The sequence below is a fragment of the Otolemur garnettii genome, unplaced genomic scaffold (assembly GCF_000181295.1).
Source record: "Otolemur garnettii isolate 467f Iridium unplaced genomic scaffold, OtoGar3 scaffold00066, whole genome shotgun sequence".
NCBI classification, from domain to species: domain Eukaryota; kingdom Metazoa; phylum Chordata; class Mammalia; order Primates; family Galagidae; genus Otolemur; species Otolemur garnettii.
This window is the reverse complement of record NW_003852461.1, coordinates 6,163,808-6,178,025: the sequence shown is the minus strand read 5'-3', so window position 1 is coordinate 6,178,025 and position 14,218 is coordinate 6,163,808. Positions and strand designations below refer to the sequence as shown.

At 43.2% G+C, this 14,218-nt stretch overlaps 1 protein-coding gene across 5 annotated transcripts in view; it reads right to left on the bottom strand.

The window, feature by feature from the left end:
- FGGY (FGGY carbohydrate kinase domain containing) overlaps positions 1 to 13,916 on the bottom strand; it is a 417,013-nt gene extending 403,097 nt beyond the window's left edge. For 4 of the 5 annotated variants that reach the window (XM_012807209.2, XM_023515085.1, XM_023515083.1 and 1 more), the window contains exon 1: positions 419 to 520. The gene's annotated coding sequence lies outside the window, so the exon portion shown is untranslated. Of the gene's footprint in view, positions 1 to 418; positions 521 to 13,813 lie in introns of those variants that run through there. The other variant, XM_023515082.1, reaches the window with a different exon arrangement.
- Positions 13,917 to 14,218: the final 302 nt, after the last annotated feature.

Here is a 14,218-nt window from a genome sequence, read left to right as displayed (position 1 = left end):
ACTTCTCCCTCCACAAGGCGTTTCCCAAGGGCAGACACAACCGCCTGTCCAAGTCCCCAGCATGGACTGGCCTGACGTTCAGTCCCCACTTACGATCAAAAGACTGCTCTATGTGACAAATATTTATACAGTTCATTAAATGATAGCCTGTATAAATATTACGAGAAATGTGCCACAGGAAACCACAGACTTCACGGCTGACTCTTCAACAAGCATGTAGGCTGCTGAAACGCACAGTGAGAGAGGAACGGTGCCTGGGCACTGGAGGCTGCTCTCTGCAAAAGGATTTCAGCAATCCTACGAAGGGGGTACATGCTACAAATACTGACCACGTGGGGACTGTGCTGGTGCTTTCCCCCTTCGTCCTCCTTAAAGACTATTTCCTAGGTCTACAGCCCTCCACTGTGGCTGAGCTTACCTTATGGCCTGTTTCTTAAGGAGCTGCTCCTCCAGGACAGACTTGGTGACAACCCACAGAAACAGTGCTCCAGGGACCTGGGAAGGAATTCAGTGTCCTCTGTCAACTTTGATCTTTGGACGTTGCTGGGAGTTCATGTACACAAGCCCCACATAATTTATTTAATGAGTTACATTGCAATCAGGGGGTTGGTACAATTGGAAAGAGAAAGATCAGTGATGGGCTAGGCTTGTCCACTGCTGTCTCCTTCACAGAAAGGACTGAATACCACTTTCAACACGTCTCACCTGCTCTACGATGGTGAGAAAACTTGGAATAATAAGGGAAGAGCTAATGTGGCTTTAAGAGTTGGTTCTCTATAAGCTCCACCAACAATACGCAAGGGAGGAACAGAGCAGCTTGCTAACAGCTTGTCCTCTCCCCGTGGAAAGCCGTCTCCAACGCCCCCCTCCCCAGTTCTTTTTCAGTCTTCTGGTACAAAGGGAGACACTTGTAAGTTTTCATGCTGCTAATACTGACTCAGAAGAAGCCCAGATACTTCCTGGGTTCCCCAACTTTTGGAGTTTGTAGCAACTGCACAAGTTGTCTTTCATCCAGACATGCCTGTGGCCTGGTGTAGACCGTACACAGGAGTATAAGTGTATTTCCAGTCCAGTCTGGGGTGGCCAGCACACTCTGTGGCATCAGAGTGAAGGACAGGAGTAAGCAGGGACACTGCTCCCTGAAAGCTGCCCAGAGGCTGAGCCACACCCCCATCTAGGCAGGCTCCTACAGGGCCAGGACCATCTGATGTCTAACACGAATGCCTAGCAAAGGACCTGGCCTGCTACAGACCAAGAACAAGGTCAAAAGCATCTGAAGAGGAAGAGGAAAGGAGGGAAGGGAAAGGAAAACACGGGGGGACAGGGCACGGGGGGAGTAGGGGGAGGGAGGGGGAAGGGAAGGAAGACACTGAAGGGGCAGGAAGAGGAGGGTGAGAGGATTCAGAAGAAACTAAGAAACCCCTTGACTGATGGGAGGAGGGGAGCAGAAAGAAAGATGCAGACATATACCACGGTCAACAAGTAACACCCTGCCCAGGAAAAGTCCCTAATACAGAGAAGGAACAGAAAATGAATGTCAGTCCTGAGATCCCACCCTAGCTCCACCTTTCTGCACAGAACAAAGCTAGTTGGTTAACGGAGATACCAGTCTGCTGCTTTCATTACTGTCCCAACAGTTCTGATCCCCTGCATCACAGACTCAGTATTTTTCATTTACTGTTCCAACAGTTCTGATCCCCTGCACCACAGACTCAGTATTTTTCAGGTTCTCTACTTAAACACAAGTAAGAAGTGACCTCACAGGGGCCATCGTATTTAAATCAGTAAGACAGTAGAAAAGTTGGCCATCCTTTTAAATTGGAAGTTGGATTCTAAAAGGCAGAAAAGTCAAACCCACCCTTCCCCAGGCCTGCCTCATATGAGGTAGCCATCCGGATCCAGACTGGGCCAGCCTGGAAAGGTGGCCAAACACCAGCACCTGCCGAGAGCCACACGGACAACGGCACGACGGCAGCCGTGCAGAAAATAAAAAATCCAACCACGGCAGAGGCAACGTGCATGGGAGAGGTCCTAAAGAAAGCATGGCGAAAACTCTGACTCACCAAAAGATGTTCCCCAAATCCCCCCACAGGTATCTCTAAAAGAAACTAAAGATTACACCTCCGCGCCCCCCTCCTGCTCACCGTTTTCTCTCCCCTGTCCAAGCCCTGTGTTCTAACAAAGCAACCCTCTGCTTGCTCATCCTGCCTTCTGTTGCCCTGCCAAGCCATGCCCTGTGCAGAGAATGGGTGCACAGGTTCAGCTACCACAAGGCATTCACTGTTTCTCCCATTTACGCAAGGAAACTGAAATGCCAGGGCCTACAAGCTACAGATGGCCGCAGAGCCCGACTGTCACCACACCCCTGAAGTGACTGGCTACCTGCACTAACCAACCTTTGTCCTGGGCACACAAGGTGTCCTGGGCACCCACCTTGATGCTTAAAAAGGCCCTCTCCATGCACGGTCGGATTGGTAAAGACCACCCACGCCATCATAAACCCTACTGAGGAAACACCAGACATTAACGGAGAACACTCTGTCCCCCGCTTCTCCATATCTACAAACAAGCTCAAAGGCATGTGATGTAGTCACAGGCAGGTTGTGAGGGGAGGAGATTATTAATGTATCAAATGTCCAAATACCTTCTAAAATAAGAAGCCCATAAGGACTTTCTTGCTCTGGAGAGTTCTAGAAGCACTGCAAGCAAACCTTCCTTGTGGGGTGTGGCTGAAGCCGCAAGTCCCTCCCTGGAGGCAGTCTCCTCCTATCTACAGGGCCACATCCAGGAGAAGCAGGCAGAGGGAGAGGGGGTGGCCCAGTAGAGCCATAGTCAAGCTCTCATAAATCCAGCCGACATCCTGAGTTCACTAAAAGCAGAAGTTTGCATCCAATGGTCTCTCCCCTAATACGCCCACTACAAAGCTAAGCCTCTAACAGGGAAAATTACATGCAACTAGGTGATCTGTGCTTACATGGACTCCCTTCTGGAATATGAATCCCTGACCTCTCTGTGAGTCCTGAATAAGTTAAACATATGTGTAGTTTCATCCCCTCATCTCTTTCACCTCCAACAGGTTGCTGCTGATTTGCTGACATAATTAACTTTGAAATGATTCTCTACAGAACTAACCAGACCTTCAAAGCAATGTCATTATCATTAGCACATTGGCCAAAATCATCAACTTTCCCAGAAAGTCACTCAAATTACGAGAGAAGAACCTCCCACCCTTAATGACTGCTGTCAGATGTGGGCAATTTCAGGAAGAGCTCAGGGTGGTGTGTGGTACAGCAGCAAAACCCACTCTCCATGGCACCGTGCAAAACTCCTTCCTCATAGACAATGCCAAGCCAGAGGCTGGCCAAGGTCTTAGCCTGTCCTTATGTTTCCTTATGTAAGAAGCATGGCCTGGTGGCTTTAAGGCCCAAGGTGAAAGACCTAACGAATGAGTTATCTCAAGATTGAATAGCAGACTTGGCTGTTCCACAAACGTAACACTGTCAAAATCACCTTGGGCTCAAGTATAAGCTCACAGACCACAAATGCTGCTTCTGCCCAAAAATGTAAGGTCCCAACTCTTGATATGACCAACAAAGACCTCTGGGCTCTGGCTGCTGCTGAATCTCTAACCTTAACACCCTTCTCCCTTCCCAACCTCAACCCATGACACTCTAACCCTATAAAACCACCAGCATCCACCCACTGAAAGGCTGGTGCCTCTGCTCACACCGTTCCCTCAGCCTGTAATAGAAGATACAAACTTGGAGTTCACAGAAAAATAAATACCATGCAAGCAATACACATACGTTGTTTGCCTCACAAATAATGTGGAAATGTCGATCCAAATAATGAGGTGATTTTGCATCTAAAAAAATATAAGCATAAGTTGAATTTTGATAATACCTACTTTGGGCAAGATTATGGAGAAATAAGCAGTTTCCATCTACTTTTCATGGAGGAGTAACAGTTTCAATCTTTTATAAAATCATCTGATACTATTTGTCAGTTTTCAAAATCTAGCCTTTTACCCAACAGTTTAACTTCTAAGAATCTATCTTCTAAGAATTTATGCTTGGGCTCACCACAAACAAAATACAAAATGTGCCTTATGCCTTTTTTTCTTTTCCTTTTTTTTTTTTTTGGTAAATAGAAGAGCACACTCACAAAAACCCTAGAAACAAATTAAATGCTTATTAAGAGAAGACTTGCTAAAATTGATAAATCAATGGCTGCTTTAAAAAAGAATGAGGAGGTACTAAAGAAAGACGCTAATTACATATTATTAACTAAAAAAGATGTTCTTAGCCGGTATGTGTACAGTATAACCCCATTTGTATTTTTTTTTTTTTGCAGTTTTTGGCTGGGGCCAGGTTTGAACCTACCACCTCTGGCATATGGGATCAGCGCCCCACTCCTTTGAGCCACAGGCACCGCTCTGTATTTTTTTTTTTTTTTTTAAAGAAGAGAGCATGGGTGCTTCTCAAAGTGTGGTCTCCAGAAGAGCAACAGCATCAGTAATAGCAGGGAACTGGTTAGAAATGCAGATTCTCAAGCTCTGGTCCATCTCCATGGACTCAGGGTCTCTGGGGTGGAACTCAGCAGTCCGAGGTTTAAAAAGTCCTGCAAGTGATCCTGGTAGATGGTAAGGAATGAGAACCACTGTGCTGTATAAAAACTGAACATACAAGAGTTCCAGAAAAGTCCATTAAAAAAACCCTCCTTACTCTAGTGACACCCAGGCCAAGGACTGCAGTGGAGGCTTGGAGGGCGTTTTCCTCCCCTTTCTGTGCCGAATCAAGGTCTGCAAAGAGCAGCTGCTCCTGTGATAGCAAGAAAGATCTTCCTTGTGTTGAGCTGACCTGCACTTGGTATGGCTCCTGTCCTCTAACATTTTCTCCCATAGGATAACCCAGCCTTTTCACCCTCTTCTGTGGACTGTCCCTCCTAATGTTTTGAAACGGCTCTCATAATTTCCTCTGTGCTCTATTATCTGTTTCTGCGCTGCTCCTCCAAGACACAGCTTTTCTAAAATAAAGAGAGAGGAAGAAGGGATACGGGGCACTTAGCACATATAACTAGAACGGCCTTCCGTCACCCCCGTTTCTATGTGCCACTGTGTGGAGACGAGGTCGCCTGGGCTAGCTGGCTGTCGTCCAGGCCCTCTGGAGGCACCCTGTGCTGGGACACACCGATGCTCTATCCAGCCCAACATTTACTTTCTGACACCAACATCAAGAAAACTTGTTCTTGAGGGGAACAAACTCTCGGGCACTGCCATGAAGAATAACCTGCTCTTGTGGGGACAAAGACAGGGGACTGGGGGTTCCCTATGAACCGCCTTTGATGGAGGGTTGGAGGTAATCCTTGTCGCATGTCCTACTCTTCCCTTGAGAGTTCACTAGAAATTAGTGTTATCTGTGTATCATCAGTTTGTACCTTCACGTAAATCCAAATATTTCTCAGATTTATGTTTTGAGCCAGCTCTCATCTCACATCAATAAATTTCTGACAAACATTTATTCTGTGCCAGACACGGTACCAGGGACTTGGTGGACGGTCTTGCTAATCCTTCCCACAACTTAAAATATGAGAAACTAAGGTTCTGAGCAGTGAGGTCACCTGCCCAAGGCCTCAGAGCCAGTAATAACAGAGAAGGACTTCAGTCCTATGCTCTTTCCACGATGTCACATGGTAAGTTTTTTAAAATCCTAACTGTGCTCTTATTCTAACATCAAAGCTAATAGACAATTCTACAATCCTAGAATTGAGTAAACCAGATTGAGTTTGATCTGGCGAAATCATTCTTGATTTTATGGACTTTTCCTTCTTTTTCTTGACTTTCATACACCAATATCCAATCAATAACTGAGTCCTTCCTTAATCTCTCTGCTATGGTCAGTTTAGCACAATGCAAGCTACTCAGCTCTCAGCCTGGTCTGCAACAGATTTCAGGGTAGCTCAGCCCCAAATGTAGCTGTCCAAGGGACTGGCAATATATTAGAGCCTGAATGACTTTTGCTAGATGGTCCCACTCTCCCTAAACTAACCCCACACATACATGCACCTGCTATACTGAGTCATCCATGCTAATAAGAACTTTCTAAACAATTTAAGGTGATTAAGAGGAGATCGTAGGAGCCTCTAGGGAAAATTAGTCTGGGAAAGAAATATCATTTTCCCGCATACGTCAAAGTTACTTCTCCCCAAACACATCATTTGTTATTTCTTCCCTATCTCAGCAAGTGGCATGACCATTGCCCCGGAAACTGTCACCAGGAATCTAGAAGTTTTCATAATTCCCTGCTCAGGTTATTGCCATTTTGCCCCCACATCTCTACAACATACCCATGCCCTCCCTGCCTGAGACAACAGTCTGGATCTTCAAGACTCTCTTAACCCTCTGTCTTCTAGAACTTAAGAGTTATCTATATCTTATCAATACGTACCTATGAGCTTGGGCAATGATGGCCCTTGCAGAAGCCTCAACAGGAAGGAGGAAAGTATAAGGCCAGGCGCTCTGCCTGTGTGGTTGCCTTGAACTAGCTGCACCTCTTGGTCTAAGACAACAGGTCCTCTTGAAGCTACATGATTTCCCCTTTTAGGTTCCGATAACCATTCCTCCCTTTGTCTCCTTAAACTAGGGATACCACAATCTTACTGTTAATAAACCCAGGCATTCAGGCTGCCCTGCTCTTTCTGAATAGTTCCTTGATTAAAAATTATCCTAATTTGAGGATGGCGCCTATGGCTCAAGGAGTGGGGTGCTGGTCCCATGTACTGGAAGTGGTGTGTTCAAAACCCAGCCCTGGCAAAAAAAAAAAAAAAAAGTTATGCTAATTTGAGGTTGTCTTACATTTCTTTCTGACAACTTCATTCATCACGCCCTTACAGGCCTGAAGTGGTAACATTCCCCTTTGTTACTGGGGCTTCAGCACCTCTCAAAATCCCTTCTTCATATACTTAAATAGTCCCCCTTTTATTTTTTGTTTTCAAAAATTCTAGTTGAAGGCTTCTACTTCCAGCCAAGTGGCAGCAACAAGAACCATTTTTACCCACCCGGCTTATAAATAAGCAAACAAAGAAAAGAAAAAAAACAAAGAAAATATAGGAAATAAAGGTTCTCAGGACACTGGACATCAAGCAACAGAGTAATTGCAGAGAGATGGGAAAAAATGAGAATTCCAGCAACTGCTGAAGTCTAATGCCAGGGAAACAATTTCAGACTGGGGCACAGGAAGGAAGAATGATGGCCAGGCCCAGCAGTCACCTCTAGTTGAGGAAACAAATCTCAGAACTTATGAAGATTAAAAAGGCTCAAATTCTGGGCAGAGTACCAGAGACAAGAGAGCTGCACAGAGGGAGAACATCTGATAATTGCAAAGAGTATTCCTCAAGTATTCAGGAGAGTACCAAACACTGTGAGCATGTAGGGAAACTACCAGAAGCAAAAGCCCCCAAAAGGATCAGAGTGAACCATCAGTGGGTTCCACACAGACCAGGAACAGTTCTATTCACATCAGAGCAGAAAAACTCCTAACTCGTAGGGCATTAGGTAGAGTACAAATTATGTCAAATGTTTAAAGAAAAATTAATAAAAATATTTCTCAAACTCTCACAAAAAAATGAAAGGGAGAAAATCATTCTAACTGCATTTAACCTGGCCATGATTACCCTGATACCAAAGCCAGATGAACATCACAACAAAAGGAAATTATCCATGATGAACACAGATGCCAAAATCTCCAATAAAATACTAACAAGCCAAATTCAACAGCACATAAAAAGATTATCCACCATAATCAAGTGGGTAACTATGCCTGTCATGCAAGGATGGTTCAATATATGCAAATCAATAACTGTGACACACTACATTAACAGAATAAAGGATAAAAATCATATGATCATCTCAACAGATGACAACAAAAGCATCTCACAAAATTCAATGTCTTTTCATGATTAAAAACCCTCAACAAATTAAATAAGGAAGGAATGTACCTCAACATTATAAAGATCATATGTGACAAACCCACAGCTAACACCACACTGAATAGTAAAAAGCTGAAAGGTTTTCCTTGAAGATCAGGAAAAAGATAAGGATGCCCTTCTCATGACTTCTACTTTTTTTTTTTTTGCAGTTTTTTTTTGGCCAGGGCTGGGTTTGAACCTGCCACCTCCGGCTATGGAGCTGGCGCCTACTCCTTTGAGCCACAGGTGCCGCCCACTCATCACTCCTATTTGACACAATACTGGAAGTCCTAGCCAGAGCAGTTACACAAGAAAAAGAGATGAAGGACATCCAAATTTAAAAGGAAGGAGTATAATACATGTGAAAAACCCCCAATGACCCCACTGTTAGAACTAATAAATAAATTCAGCAAAACTACAGGATACACAATCAACATACAAAAATCAGCTATGTTTATATTTGCTAATATAACTACCAAAAAAAAAAAGAAACTACCCAAAAAAGAAATTAAGAAAACAATCCTAGTTACAATAGCATCAAAAAGAATAAAATACTCAGGAATAAATTTACCAAGGAGGTGAAAGAGCTGCATACCAAAAAATATAAAACACTAATAAAAGAAATTTGAAGAGGACACATGTAAATAGAAAGATATCCCACATTCATGGATTGGTAGAAATAATATTAAAATATCCATACTCCCCAAAGTGACCTGCAGTTTCAATGTAATCCCTATCAAAATATCATTGGCATTAGGCTGGGTGTGGTGGCTCGTGCCTATAATCCTAGCACTCTGGGAGGCCGATGTGGGAGGATTTCCTGAGCCCAAAGGTCCAAGACCAGCCTGAGCCACAGCGAGATCTCCTCAGTGTTGTGGCAGGCGCCCATAGTACCAGCTACTTGGGAAGCTGAGGCAAGAGAATTGCTTGAGCCAAAGAGGTGGAGGTTGCTGTGAGCTGTGACGCCATAGCACTCTACCAAGGGCGACAAAGTGAGACTCTGTCTAATACAACAAACAAACAAATATATATATATCATTGGAATTATTCACAGAAATAGAAAAACACAACCCTAAAATTCATATGTAACCACAAAAGACCCTACACAGCTAAAGCAATCTTGAGAAAGTAAAACAAAACTGAGGACATCACACTTCCTGATCTGAAATTACATTACAAAACCATTATAATCAAAATATTATAGTACTGGCATAAACACACACACATATGTTAATAGAACTAATAGGAAGCCCAGAAATAAACCACACATATACAGTCAACTGATCTTTGAAAAAGTCACCAAAAACTCCCAATTGGGAAAAGACAGTATTCAACAAATGATGCTGGGGAAACTGGACAACCACATGTAAAAGAATGAAACTGGATCTTTAGGATGAAATTAGATCCGTACATAAAAATAAACTCAAAAATGGATTAAAGGCATAAAGTAAGACCTGAAACCTTAAAACTCCTAGAAGAAAATATAGATTAAAAGCTTTTTAACATTAGTCCTGGCAATGATTTTTTTGGATGTGACATGGAAAACACAGGTGACAAAAGTGAGAATAAATATGATTATAGCAAATTAAAGTTTCCACACAGCAAAGGAAACAACCAACAAAATGAAAATGCAACCTTCAAAATGAAACTTAGAAAAATATTTCCAAATCATGTACCACAAATAAGGACTTAAAGTCCAAAGTACATAAAAAAAACTTACACAACTCAATAGCAAAATCAATAAATAACCTAATCTAAAAAATAAGGAAAAAAACCTCAATAGACATTTTCACAAAGAGGACATACAAATGTCCAAGAGGTGTATGAAAAGTTCTCACCATCGCTAATCATTGGGGAAGTGCAAATCAAAAACACAAGGACAAACCACCTTACATCTATTAGGAGGGCTGTTATCAAAATGCCAAAGAATGTAAGAATTGGTGAGGACGTGGAGAAAAGAGAACGCTGTACACTGTCATTGGGAAGGTAAATTGACACAGCCATTAGGGCAAACACCATGGAGGTTCCTCAAAATATTAAAAATAGAATTGCCATACGATGCAGCAAACTTACTTATGGGTATAGATCCAAAAGAAATGAAATCGCTATCTCAAGATCTACCTGACCTCCACGTTCACTGCCGTATTATTCACCATAGCCAAAATATGAACACGACCTTAAGCCCCACAGATGGATGGGTAAAGAAAACGTGGTGTATAGAAATACAAAGAAATATTATTCAGCCTTAAAAAAAGGAGATGGTCCTGCCGTGTGCCACAACATGGAAAACTCTGGAAGACGCACACTAAGTGAAATAAGCCAAACAGAGAAAGACAAATGCTGCACGATCTCATTTATATACAGAATCTTAAAAAGTCCGATTCATAAAAGCAGAGTGTAGAATGGCAGTTACCAGGGACTGGGGCAGGGAGTGGGAGAGAGGGCAAGATATTGGTCAAAGAGCACAAACTTTCAGTTATAAGAAGACTTTCTAGAGATCTAACATTTGATATGGGGATCACAGCTAATAACAATTGATGGTACACTTAAAATTTTTCAAAGAGAACAGACCTTTAATGTTCTCACAACAAAAGCAAGGGTAACTACGTCAGGGGATGGCCATGTTAATTAGTTTTATTGTAGTAATCAATTCACAATGTATACATACATCAAATCATGTTGTACACCTTGAATATGTATAATATTTACTTGTCAATAACACCTCAATAAAGCTGGGGGGAAATAAACATATTCTGAACAGTCCATAACCTATTTTATCAAATAATTTTGTATTTTAACCCCACCCCCCAAAAAACAACAACAACAATTCCAAGCCTGGGCGTCTTCACTAGGGAAGCCTTCTAAACAATTAAGAAATAATACCAGGCAGCACCTGTGGCTCAGTGAGTAGGGTGCCAGCCCCATACACCAAGGGTGGCAGGTTCAAATCCGGCCCCGGCCAAACTGCAACAAAAAATAGCCGGGCATTGTGGCGGGCACCTGTAGTCCCAGCTACTCGGGAGGCTGAGGCAAGAGAATCGCCTAAAAGCCCAAGAGCTGGAGGTTGCTGTGAGCTGTGATGCCACAGCACTCTACCGAGGGGAACAGTTTGAGATTCTGTCTCAAAAAAAGAAAAAGAAAGAAAGGATAGGATTTTCAGCAAATGGTGCTGGAAAAACTGGCTATGGCTATGGCTATGGCTATACACACAAAAACTTTGCTCCATATTTCATGCCATATATAAAAATTAATTCAAAAATGGCCCATTGATTTAATCAAAAACACAAAACAATAAAACTTCTTTTTTAAAAAGGATAAAAATATTTGAGACCTTAGATTAGGCAGAGTTCTCAGAAACAACACAAGAAGTGTGATCGATAAAAAAAAGCAAACTGAGAAAATGGATTTCACCAACCTCACAACGTCTTGATAAATTAGACTTCATCACAGTTAAGAACTCTGCTTTCAAAACAGACCATTGAAAATAAAAAGACAAATATTCAAATGGGAGAAGATGTCTGCAAATCACCTATGTGATAAAGAACTTGAACTATACAAAGACTGCTCAAAACTCAGGAATCAGGTCATTTTTTAATGGACAAAAGATTTAATGTACACTTTACTGAACAAGATAACACAGCGAGGAATTACACAGGGGCACAAGAAATCTTTGGGGTGATTAGATGTTCCTTATCTTGACTGTGATGATGGTTTTCTCAGTTATAGACATATGTCCAAACTTCTCAAATTAGACACTCGAAATATGCACAGTGTACTGTATGTCAACTATTCAATAAAGCTGTTAAAAATATCTCACTTGAGAATGGCTTCTGAGTTCCATTGACACCTTACTGCTATACCCTTTCATCCCCTACATTCAATCAGTAATTAATTCCTAACCATTCTGTTAGCCTATTATCTCTCCATTCCAGTAACTATTACACTCTCTACCTACCCATCTCTCCAGACTTCACTACTCCAATTCATTCTCTACCCTGCAGCCAGAATTAATTTTCTAAAACATAAATATAACAGTGTTATTGATTGCCCTGGAGATATATTCCACACTCCTTCAAGACGATTCACCAGCCCCTTTCACCCTCCCCAGCCTGGTATGTGGCGATTTCCCTCCTTCCTTGTCCAGCCACATTAACCAACCAGGTTCTACACATCTGTACCTGTTGTTTCCAATTCATAAAACCTTCTTCCCTTTCTCCAGCCCACTCATACTCATGATTTGGAACACAGCTCCAGATCCATCTCCTCTAGAAAGTCTTCCCCAACCCCCATATTGGACATGAGACCTCTCAACCCCCAATAATCTTCTCTTCCGCATTCCCTGCCATAGCACTAATCACACTGTCCTATACTCTCACTCATCAAACTGGACTGAAGCAGACTGGATGAAACCCTGAAAGGTGAGATCAAAGCTTATTCACCTTTACTTTCCCAGAGCCTACCACAGTGCTGGACCCAGAACATGAGTGAACAAATGAATGAAGAAAGAACTGATTTGTATGATTGCTTCTCACATCTCCTGGGTTGACCTGGTTTCACCTTTACAAAAACATGGGCAGGTGAGAGGTTAAATGATCTCTGTAACACATTCTGGTAAAATCATCATTTCAAATTCCCTTGGGAGGTCCCTCTCTGGCTGGAAATTTAAGGGCAAGACTCACTACCTCAAATTGTTTTAAAAATCATCTGGTAATTGACTGTGACTGGAACTAAGTGGAAGGTTAGGAAAGGAAACCCAATTCCGGGAAAAGACAAAAACCACAGCAAAAATTAACACAGCCTAGAAGGCCCAGTCTCCTCCCAGTAAATTTCTTAATTTCATCCAAAAAGACCCACCTCTCCACCCTCTGCATTATTGCCTTCTCCCAATACACCTGTTTTGTCTTTCAAGTCCAGCCTTGGGGGCTCCCAACTTCCCCCCACTCTCAATATCCATCCCGAGTTCTGTTACCCTAATCATGCTTAATAGTAATCCTCCAGGCCTCCCACTAGGGAGTTCCTCCTCAGCTGGCCCCTCCAGGAGCCCGGCCAGTGGCCATAAGATGAACAGCCTCTCGTGAGGGCCACATTAATAGGAGACTCCCAGAAGACCAAAGGGCAGTCATCTGGCTAGAAGACCCAGCCAGCAATTTAAACAGGAAAATAATCAGGGAAAGGAGAGAAAACAACGGAAAAAAAAAAAAAAAAACTAAAGAATGCAAAACTCTACCATTTAACTAACTGTCACAGAATAAGACTTTCTTCCTTACTTACTGATTTGTTATTAAAAAGCATAATCACTTCGCCACTCCTCATCTCATACTTTAAAAATTAACCTAAGGATAGCCGCTCTTGATGTCTTGTACAGAACTGATTCCCTACTCTAGGGATGAAATCTGTGTGAAGGCATAAGAAGCGCTTCAGTGGAAAAAGACCAATGATTAGGGAAACTCATCCATTTTTGCATCTTGCCGATCCTTAACTAAAACGAAAATTAATAAAAACTGAAAGATAATCCCTAGGCCTTTCCTACTCAGCAAACGTTTCCTATCTAAACTAAAACTGCACCTTGAACATTATCATGAGCTGCTGGAAGCGGTTAAGGGTACAAGCAACACTGGCCTCAATATGCCTCAAGTAGCCAGACTTGAATTAAAGGGTTCCAAAACTGCCTGGACAAACGTCCTTAAAGGAGGAGGAAGGACAGGGGGAAGGGAAGGGGAAGAGGAACAGGAACTTAATATAGTTAACTGGACAGCGACCGCAGACGAAGCACCCTGGGTTCCAAACATCTAATGGGCCGCCTTGAAGATACGGTAAAGGCCAACCCTTCCCTTGAGTGGTCGCGCACCTCACCCAGGAGAGGACACAGGGGATTCAAAAACGTCTCGGGAGCCAAGGACCCAGCGGGTGAGAGACTTAAGCAGCTGGAGGAGGTGGTGGAGGAGTTGGGGGAGGAGCAAGGGGAGGGAAGCGCCAGCTGGGTGCGCTCTGGGGTTGGAGAAACCTTCTTCCTGGACCTGCGCGCTGAGAGCCTGCGCGCCTGCAAAAGCCCCTGGCGCTCACGTGGGACGGAGAGGAGGGTCACTTACAGTACTTGTCCAATCTGAAATGACATTTTAGCTAAAGGGACTCTGCACATTGGCGTGCTCACCCTCTCTGCGCCAGGGCGGGGCGGTCAACGCGGGCACTGCAGCCCCGCCCCACACGAGGCCCCGCCCCACACACGAGGCCCCGCCCCCCACCGCCTTTGTAA